The sequence below is a fragment of the Vulpes vulpes genome, chromosome 1 (genome assembly GCF_048418805.1).
Source record: "Vulpes vulpes isolate BD-2025 chromosome 1, VulVul3, whole genome shotgun sequence".
In the NCBI taxonomy this organism is placed as follows: Eukaryota; Metazoa; Chordata; class Mammalia; order Carnivora; family Canidae; genus Vulpes; species Vulpes vulpes.
Genome location: NC_132780.1, coordinates 4416768 through 4439118, shown reverse-complemented (window position 1 = coordinate 4439118; position 22351 = coordinate 4416768). Strand labels below are relative to the sequence as shown.

Below are 22351 nucleotides of genomic sequence, written 5' to 3'. Positions count from 1 at the left end.
CTCTAAAGAGTGTTTCTTTTGGTTCTATCAAGTGGTCTAATTAGTGGTCAGTCCCCCTGAACCTAAGATTGCTTTCTTTTCTTAGGATCACACTTTGTCAAGGTGAGCATGTTTCAGTTTTTGCCTTAGTCTCATGGTAAGTTCTTTGTCTTGGGACATCATCTTCTCCAGCATGACCCTTCTGTGGGCTTAATGGAAAACCCAAGTGTTTACCAAGTTCCCTCAACTTGGGTGGATTCCAAATCCAAACTGTCTCCCCTGCACTGGGTGACAGCTGAAATCTCTGTTCAATTTTTCCAGTCTTCCAGCTGTTGCTTCCCAGCAGGCTTCACAGAGTTTTCCTGCATATTCACAGTTCAGGGTTAACTAGGGATTTGAGGGGAGTTGTATGCAAATGTGACTCCCCATTCGGTGGCTCCTTTTCTTAACCATTGGCTTTTCTCCTGTCAAGTTTCCACTGCTCTGGCTGCTTCACACCCTAACATTTCAAGCCAGTTCAGGCTTTCAGTTTCAGTTCTAGCTGCTACCCCTATGCAGACTATACAGTGCCTTTTGGGAAAATTAGCAAGAACATAGATCTTACCCAGTGCAATTCCCTTCTTTCAGGCATTGAATTCTCTGCTCTTTATGCTTGTTTTGGGTCACTTCCTGGTGCTGTCAAATATTTTTAAAAAATATTCTGTCCAGAGTTTATAGTTGCTATCTACAGAAGTGGCGGGCTTGTACAATCTAGTCATTCATTATTGAAACCACAATTTCACAGCAATCATGTTTAACCATTTCTACTATACGGTCTTCTGAGATTATCTCCACACTGTAAATATTATGCTTATACTTTTATTTCTGGATGTCTCAACTTCAGAATGATTTAATGGATTTATGTTATATTTGATGAAATTTAGTTTATCTGTCTTTTGCCTCCTCTGGTTCACTCATTGCAATATGGTTATATTACTATTTTTTGTTATTTTAACTGACACATTTGCAACTTTAAATAACCTTTTTAAACCTGTATTTCTTATTTCACCACCTCTGGCCAGCCTCTTGATTATCCATGTGGTAAAATAAGAATATTAGCCTCTTAACCTTCTTTTTCCCTCTTTTATATATTTTTTTACCTTTCTACCCACCAATCCCCCCAACCTCTGTGAATTGTGGCCTTTATTTTTGCTTTGCCAAGTACAATGACATTTCATCTCTATCACATAAATACAATTATAGCTTTTGTGACTTGCCTATGGCTTGATTCAACATTTGTTAATGCAACAAATACCCATTGTGGACCTACCATGAGACAGCCCCTGTCCTTGGTGCTGGGGAAATAGCAGTAAATACAGTAGCATATATTTTTTAAAAATCCCTCCCCTAGTGGAACATACTTTCTAGTGGAAGGAACAGAAAATAAATAAGATGAAGAAAATGTTTAGTATGCTAGTTGTGCCTAGGGGAAAAATTTAAGCTATATGGAATGTATGTATATGTGTGTACATATGCACACACACACACACTTGTATATTTTGCAATTTAGATAGAAAGGTCTCTCTAAAAGGTGATATTTGAGTGAAGTCCTGAAGGAGATAATGGCTAAACTATGTGGATATCTGGGGAAAGAGAGTTCCAGGCAGTAAGTCATGAACATTATAAAGATTAAATGTTAATAAAAAAGAAGAAATATTATTTGCTTTGGAGCTAAGACTATGATTACAGTCCTTCTCAGGGATTCCAGTGACCTTATGCTTATGCTACTCACAGAAGAATACTCGAAAGGATTTGTTTTTATACTCAACTAATTGCTCACATTCATATCCTGTCTTCTTCTCCATTAAATTTGGACCATACCTTTCTGGTGTATTTATCCCCACTCCCTTTGCTGCTTACCTTTCTTTATTCTTCATGAAAGAAAGAAAAAAACATGTTTTATTTATTCTATTACTAGTATCTTCTAGGTTATTTTCTCCATTACTCAGATTTTAAATTCCATTTTTTTTCCCTGGGTCTGCTGACGTCTACTCAAATCTGCCTTGATTTTGCAATATTTTGTTATGACTTTATAGTGTTAGTTTTGGTTGTGCTGTTAGTTTTTCTTGGAGCTTATGGTGTTAGTTTTTCCTAGAGTTTCAATTATCTTCCCTTTAAAAATAAAGATTTTATTTATTTACTTGAAAGAGAGAGCATGTGTGAGCAGAGGTGGGGGGTAGGAGCAGAGAGGGAGAGAGGGGGATAAGCAGACTCCACGTACTGAGCGCAGGCCTGAGGCAGCACTCAGTCTCATGACTCTGAGATCAAGACTTGAGCTGAAACCAAGGGTTGGACACTTGACTGACTGAGCCACCCAGGCATGCCCCCCACCCCTTTTTATTTTTGCCTTGCCTTCTGTTTTTTTCCACATTCTGTTATTATAGAGCCCAATCATACTCTCCAATGGAGAGTGAGGCCACAGTATTTATTCCTTCAGCTTTCTTCCTGGGAGGTTGCCCTGAGCTGACTGAATCCTTTACTAAAGGCCACAGCTTTCAGCAGGTGGCTCTCTTCGCAAAGACCTCAGGCTCCAGACCAGCTTTCACAAAGGATCTGGTCTTATTGGCCATAGGGCACTGCCCATCCTTCGAGGCTTACCTATACCTTGCCCACATCTTTGCAAATAATCTCTTTTATTAAATTCTCCTAGATTGATCCTATTTGCTTTTACTTCCAGGTGGGACTCTCTGGCTATGCAAAGAAAATATAAATCATATATGCGTAGTGCAGTATAATGGGCCAAGGAATCTTAGCTTTTAAAGCACATAACTTTTCCATGTAGACTATTTTTATTTGCCTTTTTTTTTTTTTTAATCTAAAACTTTCAGCTCCTATTCCTCTATTCCCATTCTGGCTCACTGTTTGTTAGGAAATTCTGGGCTTTCCCTATAATTTCACAATATTTGTTGGCCACAGAGGCCTTTAGAGAGCAGGGTTCCCATAAGAGATGCTGTGACTAGCATTGAATTGGATTGAATTATCCAGGCATACCCTTGTGTGTGGGTCCTGGAAACTTTTAACTTAACAATGTAGACACCTGCCTCTGTGTGGTGGTGCCTTGTTCCTGACCACGGGCCAACCAGGATTGGTCTCAGATGAATAGTAATAAACTCGACTTTTGGATTGTCTCTTTCAGCTACAAGGACCTCAGGAATCATTTGTGGGCACATCTGTCTCCAGACTGATGTCCCTAAGGGCAGGGCCTGTGTCCTTGTTAAGTTTCTGTTGCCAACAGCCAGTCCAGAGGCTGCCCATAGCAGGAGTGAAAATATTATTTGTATAATGAAGGAAGCTGTCCTTAGAGAGCTATAAAACCACAGCCCCAGTTGAACATCTTTTCTACTCACCCCGTCCAGTTTTGCTCCATAAATAAATGACTAGGGGGCTTTGAAACCTCAATGAAGGGTATTCATCTTAGTCTATAGACCCCCATGTAAAAGAAATGAAGCTTCCCTTTATTTCCTTTAAATCAAAATAAATTGAATTCTGAATTCCCACATGACAGAGTTGGAGGGAAATTTGATCCTATTCATCCTGGGGGTGGGAAGAAAGTGTCCTCCCCGCAGGGCCTCACAAAGATCTAGGAGGCTTCTTTGGTGCCCGGACAAAGTGGGAAGAGACCCATCTTTAGTCTCTCACTCACCTCAGTGGCCTCATTTCCAAGCTCCCCGGGAGGCAGGTAGCTGTGCTGCTTCTATCATGAGCTTGGCCCTGGGATCACAGCCAATGCTGGGAGCCTGGACTCCAGCTTCCAGCCTTTCCGGGCACACTGAGCTGGTACCTCCCAATGAGTAGCACTCTTCCTACTACTCCTGGCACCTGCTGACTCAGTCCCTTCCTGGATGGGTGGGCAGCTTGTGTTCTCTCTATGCCCTGCTATGTCCCCACAGATTCAGGCTTTCCCCTCTTGCCCCTCAAGGAGCTCAGGCTTCTGGAAAACAAAAGCCAGGAAGGTTAACTTGCGTATAAGAAACTTCTGGTTATTCTTTAGGACAAAGTGTTAGTTCATTTCTCAGTGGATTTCCCCACCCTCTTCTTGGGCTGGTGATTGGCCAGGATGCTTCCCCCCCCCCCCCCCCCATTTGTTGTTAAATGTTTTGGGCTTGCCCCTGCATCTAGGCATTTGTGCTGGAGTGTTGGTCACATACCCCTTTGCAAGAGTGGACATCTGTCCCCCAGCCTAGTTGTAAGGAAATAAGTGGCAACTGAGTGGTTGGTAATAAATGTCCATTCCTGTCTTTCCCCTTCTTGTTCCTGATGTTAATTTTTCTCCCTACTGCACTGAAGATTCTTTGCTATGTTCCTGTTTGTGTCTCCTACACCTGGCAAGTAGTAAGTGCTCCATCGGTGTTTGTGGGATTCAGTCCACTTCCTTACCTGGATACCTGGCCTAAGTTTTCACCACTTTTAAGCTGCCATTTTGTCCTCTTGGGCAGAGCGAGGAAAGATCTTCCTCTATCTTCGGGCGCTGGATCTTGCCTCAGGGTGGTGGTTTGGGCCTGTCACTGTGCTGGGTGGTGTGAAGGCTGGGCCCACTCTTCCTTCTGCAGAAGGTTTTCCTATGGCTCTAGGGAATCATCTCCCTAACTGACTTTGCCTCCTCAAGGAGACTCACATGCATTTCTTAATCTCCTCTGAACTGCAGAGAGGGCAAATCTGCTAAGTTAGAAATGCTGAGGATTCTGAGGTTCTCTGAGGTTCTTGATTCAATGAAGTACAGCCAATGGCTTTTTCAATCACTTTTTTGGATTAAATAATCATTAAATAGCAATAAAGAAATGTTATATTTAATAAATATATAATTAAATAGTAATAGTAGTAACTAATTAAACATAGTGTAACTCATTACAGAAGATTTGAAAGCCACGGATGTTTATGTTTATGAGCATGCTTTGTATTTTCCATCTACCCAGTATCTTCACTTGGATGTCAAATATACATCAGCTGCAACCACCCTAAAACCTGCACCATCTCCAGGTGTGCCCAGCTCAGGACCCTATTCTTCCAGTTGCTTGTTCATTTTGGAATCTACTCTTTCTCACCCATACATCTAAATCCAGTAGCAACATCTGTTGGTTTCTTTCTTCAAAATCCACCCAAATCCAGGACTCCTGGGTGGCTCAGTGGTTTAGTGCCTGCCTTCGGCCCAGGCTGTGATCCTGGAGTCCCGGGACCGAGGCCCGCATTGGGCTTCCTGCAGGGAACCTACTTCTCCCTCTGCCTATGTCTCTGCCTCTTTCTCTCTCTCTCTCTGTCTCTCATGAATAAATAAATCAATAAATAACAAAAGCAAAATCCACCCAAATCCAAAAATGTTTCTTTAAAAAAAATTTTTTTTTTTTTAAATTTATTCAGGAGAGAGACACACTGAGTGAGGCAGAGGAACACAGAGTGAATGTTCCAAACCTCAGCTCTTGTCTGGATTACCACAGAGCCTCATCTCTGGGTCCCCTTTATGGCCTGGACCCCTCTACAGTCTATTCTATGAAAGCATATGATCTAACTCTAATATATGGGAGATGCAAGGCTCAATTTTCCTCCTGCCACAAACAACTAGAAAATCAGTCAAAATAAATGAAACATACATTTATATACAGAAACTCATACTAAACTTGTACATATGCATAGATCTGATTGTGAACTTTCTGTTCTCTCCCACCGGCCTGTCTAATCCTCCATTTAAGTAAAATACTTTGATTATTGAGACTATCTGATACATGTCAGTGTCTTGTATGCTAAGTTTCACCCCATTATCTTTCTTCTGCAAACTTTTCTTGGCTGAATCAGGTATTTCTTTTCCCAGGTGATTTTCATAAGGATTTTATTGGAATTGTTTTATGTTTGTAGACTTATCTGACGATTAACAGATTTCTTCCAATATTAAATCATCCAAGAATACAGAAAATAGTATGCAGCTTTGATCACTATAGCTATATAATTTGTCTTGAACTTGGATAGACAGGTTCTTCTCACTTATTCTTTGACTTGTTTTAGCTATTCTAGTGCCTTGACCTTTCCATGTAAATTTTACAGTCAGCTTATCTGTATAAGTTTCAGTCCTCAGTGAAATTTTACATTTTTTCTCATAATTTCAGCATGTTTGCTATTGAGTATATTCCTAGATTTTTACTTTGTTTATTGTTATTGTAAACAGGATTATTTTACCATCATATTTTAATTGAATATTATTAATTGCTTTTTATGTGTTTATTTGTGACTGGCCACTGCAAAACTTTGTTATCAGTATAAACAGTTCTCTTTTAGTTGACTCTGCTTTCTCTTAAGACCTCTACTTTGACCCATGGAATATTTAGAAATTTGTCCATTTGTTTTCCTGTCATCCTTCTGTTATTGATTTCTACTGGATCCCACTGTGGTCAGAGAACTCTCCCTATATGACTTAAATTCTTTAAATATGCTAAAATTTGTTTTATGGCCCAGGATATGGTCTATTTAGTATATATACCATGGACACTTGAAAAGAATATGTATTCTGCTGTTATTGGATGGAATATTCTATAAATGTTAATTAGATTCTGGTGGTTGATCATGTTATTGCCTATATCCTTGCTGATTTTCTGTTTAGTTTTTCTACTAATTGTTGAGAGAGAGGTGTTGAGCTCTTGGAGTATAATTGTAAATTTGTCTTTTTATCCTTCTGTTTCTGTCACTTTTGGCCTTACATAGAGATGGTCCTGACTTCTGATAGTCCCACTTCTGATTTTTTTTTACTTTATGATGGTGCAAAAGTAAGACACATTCAGCAGAAACCATACTTCAAATTTTGAATTTTGATTTTTTTCCCCCCAGGATAACAATATGGGGCATGATCTTCTCTCCTGATGCTAAGGAGTAGCAGCAAACCTCAGCTCCCAGCCAGCCATGCAGTCATGAGGGTAAATAATGCTACGCTTATGACTATTCTGTATTCATATGCCCATTCTGTTTTTCACTTTCAGTATAGTATTTAATAAATTACATGAGATAATCAAAACTTTATTATAAAATAGGCTTTCTATTACTGTAGGGATAATGTAAAAGTTCTGAGCACATTTATGATAAGCTAGGCTAAGTGATGATGTCCAACAGGTTAGGTATATCAAGTACATTTTCGACTTACAGTATTTTCAACTATTAGATCGAGTCCCATGTCAGGCTCCCCACAGGGAGCCTGCTTCTCCCTCTGCCTATGTCTCTGCCTCTCTCTCTGTGTCTCCCATGAATAAATAAATAAAATCTTTAAAACAACAACAACAACAACAAAACCACTATTTTCAACTCTGATGGGGACAACACCATCATAAGTTGAGGAAGGCCTATATTCTGCAGCTCTTTTGTTTGGTGTATACACAATCCGGATTGCTGTCTCCTAGGAGAATTGACCCATTTATCATTATGTATTAACCTCTTTTCCCCTGGTAATTTTCTTTGCTGTGAAGTCTGCTTTACCTGATATTAATATATCCATTCCTGTTTTCTTTTGAGTAAGGTTTGCATGGTATAGCTTTCTTCATCCTATTACTCTTAACCTATCTATATCATTGCTAAGACTGTTCGTGTCCGCCACCTCAAAATCATGTTATCATCAATCCCCAATACGTTGGCATTTGGAGGTGGGGCCTTTGAGAGGTGATTAGGGCATGAGGGCTCTGTCTCTTGAATGGGATTTTATAAAAAAGACCTCAGAAAGATCTTTTTTGCACATTTCTGCCTTATGAAAACAGTGAAAAGATGACAGTCTATAAACTAGGAAGTAGGTTCTCACCAGATACCAAATCTGTGGTGCCTTGATCTTCGACGTCCCAGTCTCCAAAACTGTAAGAAATAAATATTCATTGTTTATAAATCACCTGGTCTATGGCATTTTGTTATAGCGGCCTGAAGGAAATAAGGCAATCATTATATTTGAAGTACATTTCCAATAGACAGCATATATAGTTGGGTCATATTTTTCAAACCAGTCTACCACTCTGTCTTTTAATTGGTATATTTAGGCTTTTGTTATATATTTAGGCTTTTTACCTTAAATGTAATTATTGATATATTAGGGCTTACGTCTGCTATTTTATATTTCCTGCTTATTCCTTCTGTTTTTATTTTTTTATTTTTATTTTTTCTGCCTTCCTATGGATTTGTTTTTTAGAATTCCATTTTAATATATCGTGTTTAAAAAAAATAATTTACTGTGTTTTTCACTGCATTTCTTTCCTTGTATAGCTTTGTTAGTGGTTGCTCTAGATGTCCAATATTATAGACAGAACTTCTCATAGTCTATTGGTGTTGGCATTTTACCAGTTTGAGTGAATTATGGAAACCTATCTCCCTTTGTATACATTTACCCGTCCCCACTGCAAGTATTTCTTGTGTATACATTTAGAATCACGTTAGACACTATTATAATTTCTTTAACTGTCAAACAGAATTTAGAAAACTTAAGAGATGAAAGAAATGTATTTAACCATATTTTTTTCCTATTATTCTGTCTTCTTTCCTGATGTTCTAAATTTCCTTCTTTCATAGAGTCATTTCTATTCCCTTAGCCATTCTTTGCAGGTTGTCTGCTGTCAGTAAATTAATTTTCCTTCATATGAAAATGTCCTGATTTCTACTTTATTCTTTAAGGATATGGTCACTGGATATAGAATTCTGGGTCTCAGTGCTTGAAAATTGTGCCACTTTCTTCTGGTCTCCGTGGTTTCTGATGGGAACCCAGCAGTTGTCCAAACTGCTCTTCTCTTGTAAGTAAGGCACTGTTGCTCTATTACTGCTTTGAAGATATATTCTTTGCCCTTAGCTTTCAGGAGTTTAACTACTGTGTATCTTGGTGTTTCTTTGGATATCTTGGATTTCTTTGGATTTATCTTGTTTGAGATAATGGGATCAGAAAAACTCCAATCTATAGGCATCTGTCTTTGCCAAGTTTGGGGAATATTTAACCATTGTATCTTTGAATAGTTTTTGGCTCAATCCTCTTTCTCCTCTTCTAGGATCCTGATGGCATGAATGTTAAATCTTTTGTGATAGTCTCACTGGTTCCTGAGGCTCTACTCATTTTTTTTTTTTTTTAAGTCTGCTTTCTCTGTATTGTTCAGATTGGGTAATTTCTATTGTTTTACTTCAATTTACTGCTTCTTTCCTCTTTTATTCCTCCGTACCCTCCGTGTTGAGCTTTTAAACAAATTGAGTTTTTTTTAAAAAAAAAAACAATTACTGTATTTTTGAGGTTTTTCTTTATATCTTCTATCCATCCATCTGCTTCTTCTTTGTATCTTCTATCATTTGCTGAATATTTTCAGTGTTCTATTTTCTCATTTGTTTCAGGCTTATTCATAATTACTTGTTGAAATATTTTATGACGACTACTTTGAAATATTTCTTTGATAATTGTAACATCTCAGTTATCTTGGTATTCACATCTACTGATTGTCTTTTTTCATTCAAGGTGAGATTGTCTACTGATTGTCTTTTTTTTTCCTCCTGATTATCTTTTTTCATTCTACTGATTGTCTTTTTTCTACTGATTATCTTTTTCATTCAAGGTGAGATTTTCCTGTTTTGGTATTATGTATGAGTGATTTTTGATTGAAACTTGGACATTTGGGGTATTATGAGAATCTGGATCTTGTTGAAACCATTTGTTTTAGCTAGTTTTTTGTTTTGTTTTGTTTTGACACTGCTCCACAGGGAAAAGGTGGTTTGCTTTATTACTGTCAGGCAGTGGTAGAATTCAGGTTTCTACTTGGCCTCTCCTGGGAGAAGGGGGGAAGCTCCTAGTTACTGTTGGCTGGGGCCTGGGGTAAGAGTTCCAGCTCCCCAATAGGGCTTCACTGACGTCACCCTGGTTGGGAGGTATGAGTGGATTATTATTACTTTCCACATGGCCTCCACTGACACCACAGGGAGGGGTGTGCTAGTTTCATGCCACTGGACAGTGGTGAAAGTGCTGACTCTACTTCGGGTGTCTTTCACACCACCTCTGTAGGGAGAGTGAAGAGTGCTTTGTTATTGCAGGATGGGGGTGGAAATCCCAGCTCCCTATTCATCCTTCTCTGAGTAGGCTGCTATTATAGCCTGATGAGGATGGAAGTCTAGGCTCCACACTCACCCTTTGCTGGCAGCTGGGGCCGCAGTTTTTTCCTGTGGCATTTAGCTGGAGTAGAACAGTTATTTTCTAAAGTTTCTGTCTCCCTAGTCTCTTTCCTGGTCCTTTGGCTAGAAAGAACAGAGTTTTGAGGAGGATTTTTGTTTGTTTCTCTGTGTAGTTTGGTGTGCCTGGGTTGCAGTTTCTTTAAATACAAATCCAAGACATTTAAGGCAGAAGAAAATCTAGAGAACTAACTACTATGTTGTTCCTTGAGGACAACGTGCTGGTCACCCCAAAGGTCCCTGGCCAGTCTGCTTATTGCTCTCCACCTTGAGTATTATGTTCATTTCATATGTAATGTCAAGGGTTTTTAGTGGTACTCAGCTGGAGGAATAGGGAAAAGTACATCTATTTCATATTCCAAGAATTTATTTTTATTTTTTTAAATATTTTATTTATTTATTCATGAGAGACACAGAGAGAGACAGAGACACAGGCAGAGGGAGAAGCAGGCTTCATGCAGGGAGCCCGACATGGGACTCGATCCCGGGTCTCCAAGACCAGGCCCTGGGCCGAAGGTGGCACTAACCCGCTGAGCCACCCAGGCTGCCCTCCAAGAATTTTAAAAATTTTATTTATTTATTTATTTATTCATGAGAGATACAGAGAGAGAGGCAGAGACATAGGCAGAGGGAGAAGCAGGGTCCCCAAGAGGAGCCTGATGTGGAACTTGATCCCAGGACCTCAGGATCATGACCTGAACAAAAGGCAGATGCTCAACCACTGACCCACCTAGAATTTTATATAGCATTTTATTTCACACCCTGTTCCTGCTTAACATACTGGCTATTATTTCTGGGATAGCTTTAAATAACAACAGAAATAGCATCTATCCTTTTCTCATTCCTCATTCACTGTGTATGCCTCTAATGTTGCCATATGAAGTGTGATGCTTCATGTTGGACATTAGTTTGAGACACTGAATTCAGTCAGTATACTTAAATTCAGTTGAACAAATATTTAGTAGTACTTGTCATGTGTAAGTCACTGCTCTAAAGCTGGGAATATAGCCAGCAGGGAATAAAGAGGTCATAATTCTTTTCTTTTATATTAAAAGTTATCTTTTTCTCCACTGCAAGAGCCACCTTTATATTAACACTATGTCTCCCATTCCTTCATCCCTCTGGCCTACCCTAGACTGGGGGTGGGGGAAGAGGGAACAGTGTGGTTCACAGTTAGACAAGAGAAATGTGGCGTATATTAAGTTGTATTAAATGTATGGTACTATCTTAAGACTCTTAGTGTCAAGCACTACAAACAAGTTCAAGCTAGCATAAGTAAACAGAGGCAAATAGATCCATTGTGCCACAGATGGCCATTTAATGGAGCTACATTTGATGGAGCTGAGTCTTGAGCCTCAGGGAAGACTAGAACCAGGACCCACCAGGACTCTTTGTACCTGTGTTCTCCTTCCTTGTTTCTTTGCCTCTATTTCTGCAGAACCAGCTTCATCCCTCTCCTCCTGCCTGAAAGCCTGTGATAGACACACTCTAGGTTCCAAGTTCATGTCCCATCATACAAAGAAATAGTCCAAATTGAACTCCTCATTCTCAGCATCTGATTGGCTCAGCTGGACACTTGCCCACCCCCCGATCCAGCCAGCTGGGGCCAGAGAGCCTGGTCAGGTGGTCCAAATGTGGCTGCTAGGAGTTCATCTTGGTGTTAGGGGCGGGCGCTTGGAATGAGTATCCTCCTTATACTTTATGACTGTGGAGTAATAACATGAAGCTACAGGGACTAGATAAGGAATCATTTTATACATGCAACAATAATAACTACTCTTACATTGGGCCTCCAAATTAGGGCTTCTGTAAATTGCTGTGAGAATGTTTGGCCTGAGGTTTGGCCCTTTCGTGGTCTGTGTAGTGCATTTTTTATCACTAGTGGATCCTTTGCCTTGCTATGGGTCATATTATGGTGTATAGCAGACTCTTTGCCTCTAATTTATATGCACCTTCACCTCTGCCTGGGCTTACAGATAAAGCCAATACAGAAATTCTTTTGAATATAAATACTTTCAAACGAGGGGAGCATATTTCTTAGCCAGCAACATGAAGCCATGAATTCTATTCTCACAGGTTGAATCTAATCTTCCCCCCAAATCTTTTTTCTTTACTGACTCTTTTTCTTGTAGTGGTATCATAGAGAAATATTTGGTGTGGTTAAAGATGTTAGCAGCTTGCTTCCACATCATTGCTAATTCTCAAATACAAGCATACACTAAATTCCTAAGGGCTGTAGCTTGTTATTTTCCACTTCTTCTTCTTTTTATTTTTTTAACAGAATCACTCACTTCTGCTTTCCCTTTTTCTTAGACCAGTATTATAGCATATTCCACCGTTCTAGTCAAGGGCCATTTCTCCAGCTTGTGTTTTTAAATATATATATATAAAAATATATGTTATTTTGTATATGTACATATATATGTACATGTATATGTTTTTACATATATGTATATGTTTATATATATATATATTTGAGAGAGAGAGAGAGAGAGAGAGGAAGCATGAGTGTGGGGGGGGGGTAGAGGAAGAGGGAGACAGAGAATCTCAAGCAGGCTCCACACCCTGTGCAGAGCCCTACGTGGGGCTTAACTCATGACCTCAAAATCATGACTGAGCAGAAATCAAGAGTCAGGTGCTTAACCGACTGAGCCACCTAGGTACTCCTAAGCATTTAGATGCTCTGAGCAACCTCTTTCCTCTACTACCTATCTCGGTGTCCCAGTCCTACCTCACCCTGGAAGAATTGCAATCTTCCAGTTCAATTTCCAGGACTCTGAGGCACAAATAGAAGGGCTCACTCCTTAAAAATAGCCCCAGTAGGCATTCAGGACAGCCTAGGAACAAAGGATATCATATGTCCTCTGGTGAAATCTCTGCTTGTGTCAGTGTGAATGGCCTCTCCAACTAGATATGTTATTGGTTTATTATTCCCCAAATCTCCCAAGAAATCAAAGCCAATCAAGGTTGCCAGGAGACACAGGCAAATCGCATATCAAAAACTATCCGGAAAAGCATACCAAATGTTATTGTTGAACAACTTTCACCTAGACAGTTCAAGCTGGAAGATTTCCATAAGCCCAGGTTCCATAAATTTACATTTCTTTGATTCTAAAACACCACTAATTTTAGAATGCATCACACGTATAGTAACAAAAGAAAGAGCTGACAAGTTTCTTTTGACATCTTCATCCCAGAAACATTAAAATGTGGGGGAAGTGTATCTTACAATTGAAGAATTACATTAATATCTTATAGGAACTCAAGAGTCATATCACACAGTAGGCTTAGCCAGAGTCCAGTGGCATGTAAAAACAGAAGTGACTGAATCTTATAAAATTACAATCCTTTAGGATCTCATGGTTATTCCATTGCAATTTGAGTGCAAATAACTAAAACTCTGAGTGCATTTACAGTGCCATGGCTAAACTTCTGATTTAGCATCTATAGGGAGTAAATACCCCTACAAAGATAATGAACATTAAGGATTTAAATTTCTAGGGAAAAAAATAATCTAATTACCATATTAAAATTTTCCTCTATCTCATTGAGGAGAATCAACAAATAAAATTCCTAAAATGAAGATTGATCTTGTTCAGTTGTGATTATATAAAATATCCTGTGGTGGGGGATACCTGGGTGGCTCAGTCAGTTAAATGTCTGCCTTCAGCTCAGGTCATGATCAAAGGGATCAAGCCCTGTGTTGGGCTCCCTGCTCAGCAAGTAGTCTGTTTCTCCCTCTGCCCCTCCCCCTGCTCATGCTCTGTCTCTCACACACAAGTAAATAAATAAAATCTTAAAAAACAAGAAAGTTAAAAAAAATATCCCACTGGTATTAAATGAAATTGCTTCATTCTGATATGATATTCCTTTTTGCTGGATAATAAAGAATGTTCTTGTTCCTTGTCTAAGTTCAAAACCAGCCAAGGAGAGAAGTGAGAATCACATGGATGGAGATTGAATATCATCTCTGTTACAGTGATGACATATTGAAGAGAATGGTCAGACATCCTAGCCAGGTGGCTTCTCTGACTTCCGGTAACCAATTTAAACCTTGGAACTGTCCATCTGAAGGCATGTTTAGGTCTGTACTCAACCAGGATTTCTGCCATGAACTAGTTCAGAAGGAAGAGAGTATTTTTACTCATAATTTCAAATAGATGATCCAGTCAAGAAATATGGACCAGTGGCTATTGCCCACCATTATACCCCATTCCTGGATGAGGCAAGTAGTAAAGGATGGGATATAAGAGGTCACAAGTTGTTTATGCGGAAACTTCCTCATGGAAACTTGATGAATAGGTCATGGGAATATCCTAAAGGGCATCTTTATTCATTCATTTAATATGGTGGCCAGCTCCAAGATGGTCTCCAATGGGCCCCATTTCTGATTATTCATAACCTCGTGTAGTCTCCTCCTATATTATACCAGGATTGGTCTGTGTGACCAATAACACATGGCAGAAGGGGAGACATGTGACTTCTAAGATTAGGTCATAAAAGATATGTGGGTTCCATCTTGGGGGCTCTCTCTTGCTTTCTTCCTTGTTTGCTCTGAGGAAAGCCAGTTGCAATGTTGTAAGCAGTCCTAAGGTTAGCACTATGTAGAGAGGAACTGAAGCCCCCTGGCGCAAAGCCAGTGAGAAACAGATCCAGGAACAGCATGTGAGCTTGAAAGTGGATTCTCCAGCCTCATTTAAGCTTGTGATGATGGAAACCCTATGTAACAGATTGACTACAACCTCATAAAAGCCTCTGAGCTAAAACCACTCAGCTAATCTGCTCTCAGATTCCTGATTTTCAGAACCTGTATGATATAATACATTTTTGTTGTTTTTAAGTTCCTAAGGTTTGGGATAATTTGTTCCCCCAGAGAAAGATAATTAGAACATCTACCTAACATTTATTTCATACACTTATCAGTTTCCAAAAATGTGCCAAGCACAACAAGTGTCCCTGTCCCTAAGATCTGCCATATAGATAGGGGAACTGTGAGGTGTGTGGTTCTTTCATGAATGTTCCTTACAATAACTGTGTGGGGCCAGAGAGCTGATTTCAGTTTTACAGTTGAGGAAACTATGACTCAGGAAGATTATCAACTGATCAATTATACTAAAATAGAAGTTAAGTTTGGTTGCCTGTATTGTGTTGTGGGTCTCCTTCATTTCTAGATATACAAGAGAGAAAACAAGACTTATGCTGATATTTCATTAAGAACACAGGTATAGTAAAGTTTTATTGCTACAGGCTGCAGAGGGACAACCTGGCATGGGCCTTTCCAGGAGCAGGGAGCCTAGCTTCTCTGAGTGCCTTAGGATGCCCCCTGGGGAACAGTTGTCTTATCTTGGTCTTCATGGGTCATGCGTTCCCTGACAAGCCTAAGATAACATGAGGTGTTGTTTGGGATGTGGGCACCTATTTTTGATGCAGAAGTACATTTTAAAGCAGCCCCTATTTCAAGACAGCCTTTGCAACTGGCTGGGGTCAACCTGCCATATGTCTCTAGAAGATTGGCCTACAGAGTGGATAGCTGTGATTCGGCATCATTTAGCTTTGAACATAACATTTTATCATGTTCATTTCTTAGATATTGATGTTGCTTTATTTGCTCTTGCTTTTTAGTACGTAGCAATATAGAAACCATAAATTTATTTTTTAAACAAGATTTATTCATTTATTTGAGGGAGAGGGAGAGAGAGCACAAGTGAGAGGGGCAGAGGGAGGGGAAAAGAGAATCTCAAGCAGACTCTGTGCTGAGCATGGAGCCCAGTGCAGGGCTCGATCTCACGACTAAGACCACAACCTGAGCTGAAACCAAGAGTCAGACACTTAACTGACTGTACCACCCAGGTGCTCCCAAACTATAAATTTTAATATACAAAATTTTAAATGCCATCAAATGTATGGAGCTCTTTTGGGGCATTTTTGTGGCCACCAAATAACTGTATCAGCATAATAATTAAATGATATTATGCATCCTTACTTAATTTTGACCTTTCATCTAAAGATCATGAAGACATACTAATCCACACTAAATTGCCAAATTAAGAAATTTTACCTTCACCAAGCTGCAGAAAGTACTATAAGTTAAGAAAGATTCTTTTCCAGCCACTGACAAATAATTGCATTTAAGAATTTTCTAAGATTGAGGAAATTTAGATCTTTAGACAGGCGGTTATATCAGGTTTGATTATCCATATTTTTGCTATGAATATATTTATTTATGAATAAATAGGTTATATCAATTAACAGTGTAACAGCTGGAACAATAACAGTGAAAATTAATGTCTTCACATATGATTTCTTGTTTCAGTTGGAATTTTTGCATTTCTTGGGTTTGTATTTCAAATTGGACATGGTGTTGTTGTTATCACAGAGGAGGAAAATGCAGCTGGTAGATAGTTCTGGAAGGGAGGAGGAAAAGTAAGGACAGTTCTCTATAGCCAGTATTGGTAAAAATTAATGCTACTGACTGGATGATATTCAGGTCAACTCTAGTACAAATCAATCATCATGTTTATAAAAAAGGACCAAATCTCCTCCTACTTTCCTAATTGCGCCCCATCCCCCAAACAGCAATCCTTCATTTCGCTCTGCTCATGGAGAGCTGACCTGCTTTGTGTTGTTTTTCTAATTCTAAGCAAGAAATGGACATCCTGTGCTGCTCAGAATTTTGTTAGAAAGATGCAAACCTGTGAAGACAATGCTTCTTTAATTTAACTGCCTGAGGTTTTTCTGCAGAAAAGGTTCAGAACATATGACTTGTGAAAAATTTTAAGACTTTGAACTTTTTGGAAAATTAGTATCAGGTTACATTTAAATTTTATGAAGTATTCTGACTCATGTCCCCTATCCTTTATGAAATCTTAGTCCATTCTAACACTCAGTAACCTCTGAACCATACTGATAATGGTTTGCTTATTCATTCACTTAAGAAATGAATACCTGTTATCAGCTACAGCCTATGCTGGAAAAGTATATCCTGTAGGGATTAATCTAGCAACAGATGGTTTACATTGCAGTTAGGGTAAGCAGTGTAGTGTTTGTGAACAGCTCAAGAGAGCATGTACCCAGACTGAGTTGTGGGTGGCTTCCTGGAAAAGCAGTGCCTACGCTGAGAGAAAAAATGACACACAAAGGTCAGAGAGATGTGAGAATGCTGTATAGGCAATAAGGCCAGAGAGATGAGCAGGAGCAAAGATCAGAAAATCTTTGGGTATCAAACAAAGCAGTTTCCATGTTATTGTGAAAGCACTGAAACCATTGAAGATGTTTAGGGAGTAAAGCAAAATGACCTAGTTGGTGTTTTAGAAACATCACTCTAGAGGATGTATTATTGACAATGCAATGGATGAGATACCCTGGCCAACCTTCCTATGGAAAGCAACTAAAAATGCCAGATGAAAGCAACTTTTAAATAAATTATTAAATGAATCAATGAGCTGGCAAGAAAGTAAGAAGCACTCACACCAAAAACCAGGTAAAGAGAGTTGCTCAGAAAGAGAAGCATAGCTGTTTCTTCTTTGCCTTCAGGGCATTTGCTAAAGAAGATGAACATGAAGTTTGATTTTTATTTCCTTTTTGGCTGTGGAGTGCAGGACATAGCTTGGGGCCTATCCAAAATAGGGAGTCTAATAGGAGACTTTGATCATATAACTGAGATGCCAGAGATTATACCCTTAAAGCAAGAACAAACTAGAAAGAAGCCCACCCTGCCACCCTCAGGGAATTTCATGGAAAATTACCAATCTGGAAATAAAGTGCTAAGATAGGACGAGAAGCAGTCCCTCTTGAATGTAATCATAAACAAATCCTCATACAAGTTTGTACCCAAAATTCATACTATCTAGACTTTCTGAACAAAATCTCAATCTGAAGTTTTCATTTAAAATGTTTCCATTTTAGGGGGCACCAGGGTGGCTCAGTTGGTTGAACATCCAACTTTTAGGGGGAAGGGCTGGGGCAGAGACAGAGGGAGACAAGCTGACTCTCTGCTGAGTGGGGAGCCAGACATGGGGCTTAATCCCAGGACCCTGAAAGCATGACCTGAGCTGAAACCAAAAGTCCAATGCTTAACCAACTGAGCCACCCAGGCACCCCAAGCATCTAACTCGTGATTTCAGCTCAGGTCATGCTCTCAGAGTCATGAGATTGAGCCCCACATGGGGCTCTGTACTCCACTGGGTGGGGGCTACTTCTCCCCCTCTTCCTCTCTCTCTGCCCTTCCCCTACCACATGTTCTCTTTCTTTCTCTTTCTCTCTCTCAAAATAAATAAAATCTTAAAAAGAAAAGGAAAAAAATGTTTCCATTCTGGTAGTGCTTGAGGACAATAGACAGAAACAAGTGAAAATCCTCTCTCTGGAGAAACCTACCTTCCTTCTAAGCTTAAAGAATTTACCTAGGTGAAGTTTTTTTGTTTGTTTGTTTTTGTTTTTGTTTTAAGTAGGCTCCACACCCATCACAAAGCCTAATGTGAGGCCATGAAATCACAGCCCTGAGATCAGACCCAAGCTGAGATCAAGAATTGATGCTTTAACCAACTGAGCCACCTAGGCATCCCTACCTTGGTGAAGTTCTAAAAAAATATGAGCACACAATAAAATTTAACAAATAAAAACATACACAAAATAAACAACAACAACAACAAACGGCATCATAAGGGAGAACCAGCAGAAACAGTATGTAGCAGGATCAGACAAGCAAAGATTATAGAGTAATATAAACTTATATTAAATGTCTGGCAACAATTTCCTAAAGATCTTGGTAGGAGAAATGGAAGTATACTATTGTAAGGTTCTTATACTATATACAAGGTGGTACAATATAATTTGAAGGCAGATTGTGATAAGTTAAATATGTATTGTAAACTCTAGACCAAGCACTAACAAAAAAAAAGTTATGTTTAATCAGCTCACAAAGGAGATAAAATAGAATCATGAAAGATCTTCGATTAATTCAAAAGAAGACAGAAAAAGAGGAAAAGGGGAACAAATAATAGTAGGAAAAAATAGAAAACAAGTATCAAGATGATAGATTTAAATCTAACCATATTAGTAATCACATTAAATGTAAATGGTCTAAACACTTCAAGGAAAAGGCAGAAAGTCTCATAATGGATAAAAATGCAAGATTCAACCAAATGTTGTTTACTAGAAACGTACTTCAAATATAAAGACACAAATGAGTTAAAAGTAAAAGAATGAAAAAAGACACGCCATGCTAACACTAATTGAAGGGAAGTTGGAGTGGCCATATTAATACCAGGCAAAATAGATTTCATATAAAAATAATAACAGGGATTATCATTTCATAATGATAAAATTGTCATTTAAACAAGAAGAAATAACTATTCTCAGGTTATTCACCTAATAACAAAGGTTAATTCACTCCATAACAAAGATTCAAAGTATATGAAGCAAAAACTGCAAGAAGATAGAACTGCAAGAAGAAATAGACAAACTGACAATTATGGCTGGAAATTTCAATACCCCTTTATCAATGGTTCAGTAGACCTTGTTGGGGCTGAGATTTTGCATTTCAAACAAGTCCCCAGATGATGCTAATGTTGCATCTAGCAACATTAGTAAGATGCTGGAAAACAAACCAGAAGAGAATGGCAACAATGAACTACAGGAAGAAGGGGAAATGCAGAAGAAAGGATGAGAGGTATAATGAGATACAGCGAGAAAGTCCAACATATATGTAATTAGATTCCAGAGAGAGGAGAGAGAGAATGTGACAGAAATAACACACGAAGAGATAATAATAGTTAAATATTTGTTGAAAAGACATCAAGCCAGGCATGCCTGGGTGGCACAGCTAAGCATCTGACTCTTCGTTTCACTCAGGTCTTGATCTCAGCGTCATGAGATCAAGCCTTGTGTTGGGCTGTGCACTCAGAGGGGAGCCTGCTTAAGTTTCTGTCTCTCCCTCTCCCCCTCCCCCACACATATGCATGCTTTCTCAAATAACTAAATAAATCTTTTTAAAAATTTTTTTATTAAAAAAATAGAAAAAAGACGTCTGGGCATAGATTCATGAAGACTGTGAGCTTCGAGTAGGGTAAATACAAAGAAAACCACACCCTCAAATATATATGAATATATGTTATAAATTTTGGTAATATAGGACAGCCCGGGTGGCTCAGCAGTTTAGCGCCACCTTCGGCCCAGGGCCTGATCTGGAGACCCGGGACTGAGTCCCACGTCAGGAGCCTGCTTCTCCCTCTGCCTATGTCTGCCTCTCTCCCTCCCTCTCTCTCTCTGTGTGTGTGTGTGTGTCTCTCATGAATGAATAAATAAATAAAATCTTTAAAAAATTTTTTGTTAATATCTATGTTAAAAACTGTCGATAACTAAAGACAAAAAAAAAACAGCGATAGAAAAAAAATAAAGATTACTTTCAACGGGGTGACAACTGACTGAAGATTGACTTGTCAACCAAGATGAAAATGAAATTGGGCTTCAAATGCTATAAAGCAAAAATGAACAAAACTACAAATAGAAATATTAAATCCTAATCCACAGCGAGAGATTTTAGTATATCTCTTAGTATCTACTGAGAACAAACAGACAAAACCAAGAAAGATATAACAATAGGACTGTTGACACACTTGACCTAATTTTCTTATAAAACCCTACACTCAACAGCTGCAGAATAAATGTTCTTTTCAAGCATATTTAGAAACTTTTAAAAATTGACCGTATACTGAGCCATAAATTTCAATGAATTGATTTCATATAGAGTCTGTTTTCTGTCAACATTACAATGAAGCTAAATATGAGTTTTTGACAGGATAATAGGAAAAATCCCCACATTTTTAGAAACTTAACTATTTATGCATACTAATATTCTCTCTATACATATTTATTAAGATCTATGGTCACATCCCTTTGTTCATTCTTGAAACCACTTATTTGTAACCTTCTTCCTTTTTATCTTGTTAGGAGTTTATCCATTTTCAAAGAATAACTTTTCAAAGAAAAGCCTTTTCAAAGAATAACTTTGGCCTTTGTTGACTTTCTTTACTGCATTCTGGTTCTATATATCACTAATTTCTACTCGTCAATTCTTTCTTTCTACTTTCCTTTGGTTTAATTTTTTCTAACTTCTTTGGGTGGGTGCTTAGTTCATTGGTTTCTAAGGCTTTTTTTCCCCTTTAATATATGCAAATTTTTCCTCTAAACATGGTTTTAGTTTACCTAATTACTTGGTGTATAGTATTTTCATTCATTAATCAACATATTCTCTAATTCACATTGTAATTCTTTCTATGACTCATAGGTCATTAATTTTCAAACATATAGGAATTTTCTAGTTGTTTTATTCTCTCTTTTAAAAAAAGATTTATTTATTTATTTATTTGACAGAGCAAGAGAGCACAAACAAGGGGAGCAGCAGAGGGAGAGGGAGGGGAAGCATGCTCCCCACTAAGCAGGCATCCCAGGACCCTGAGATCATGACCTGAGCTGCAGGTAGATGCTTACCTGACTGAGCCACTCAGGTGCCCCACTAGTCATTTTATTCTTATTACTTTTTAGCCTGATTACATTATGATGACAAAACATCTGTGATTTCAGACATCTAGTGATATCAGTTGAAACTTGCTTTAAGTGCATTCTTGAGTCAAATGCAGCGTTCTGTACCCTTTCATTAAGCCGAAATTTTATTGTGTGGCTCAAATCTATACATTCACTGATTATTTTTTGCCTGCCTGACACTGAGAAGTGTGTTAAAATCTACCATGATTGTCAATTTGTCTATTTCCCTTCAGAGTCCCTTCAAATTCTTATATATTCTGAGCCTATTATTAGTTTCATGCAAATTTAGAATGATTTCTTCTGCCCCATTAATTGAAGTGTGTATCATCATGAATTTTTCATATTTATCTATGGTAACGATTTTTGCCTTAATGTATCCTTGTTGATCTACTAATATTAACATAGCCATACAGCTTTCTTTTGGTTAGTGTATGAGGGATATATCTTTTTTCCATTCTTTATTTTCAACTTTCTTGTATCCTTATGTTTTATATGTAACTCTCATAAATAACATAGAGTTGATTTAAAAAAGATTCAGTGCCTCTTTGTCTTTTTAATTAGTCTTTGTCTTTTAAATTTGGAAGCATTTAATCTGTTTATATTATTATTTCCATTACTGATATACCAGGGCTTAAGTCTGCCACCT

The 22351-nt window shown here is 38.4% G+C and overlaps 1 long non-coding RNA gene across 2 annotated transcripts in view; it reads left to right on the top strand.

Annotated features, from left to right (window-relative positions):
• LOC140597972 (uncharacterized) overlaps positions 1-22351 on the top strand; it is a 206043-nt gene that overhangs the window by 142459 nt on the left and 41233 nt on the right. The window contains exon 4 of one of the 2 annotated variants that reach the window (XR_012000071.1): positions 6829-6914. The exons of the other annotated variant lie outside the window; for it this stretch is intronic. This is a non-coding gene — a long non-coding RNA (uncharacterized lncRNA). The remainder of the gene's footprint in view (positions 1-6828; positions 6915-22351) is intronic. 2 annotated transcript variants of the gene reach the window in all.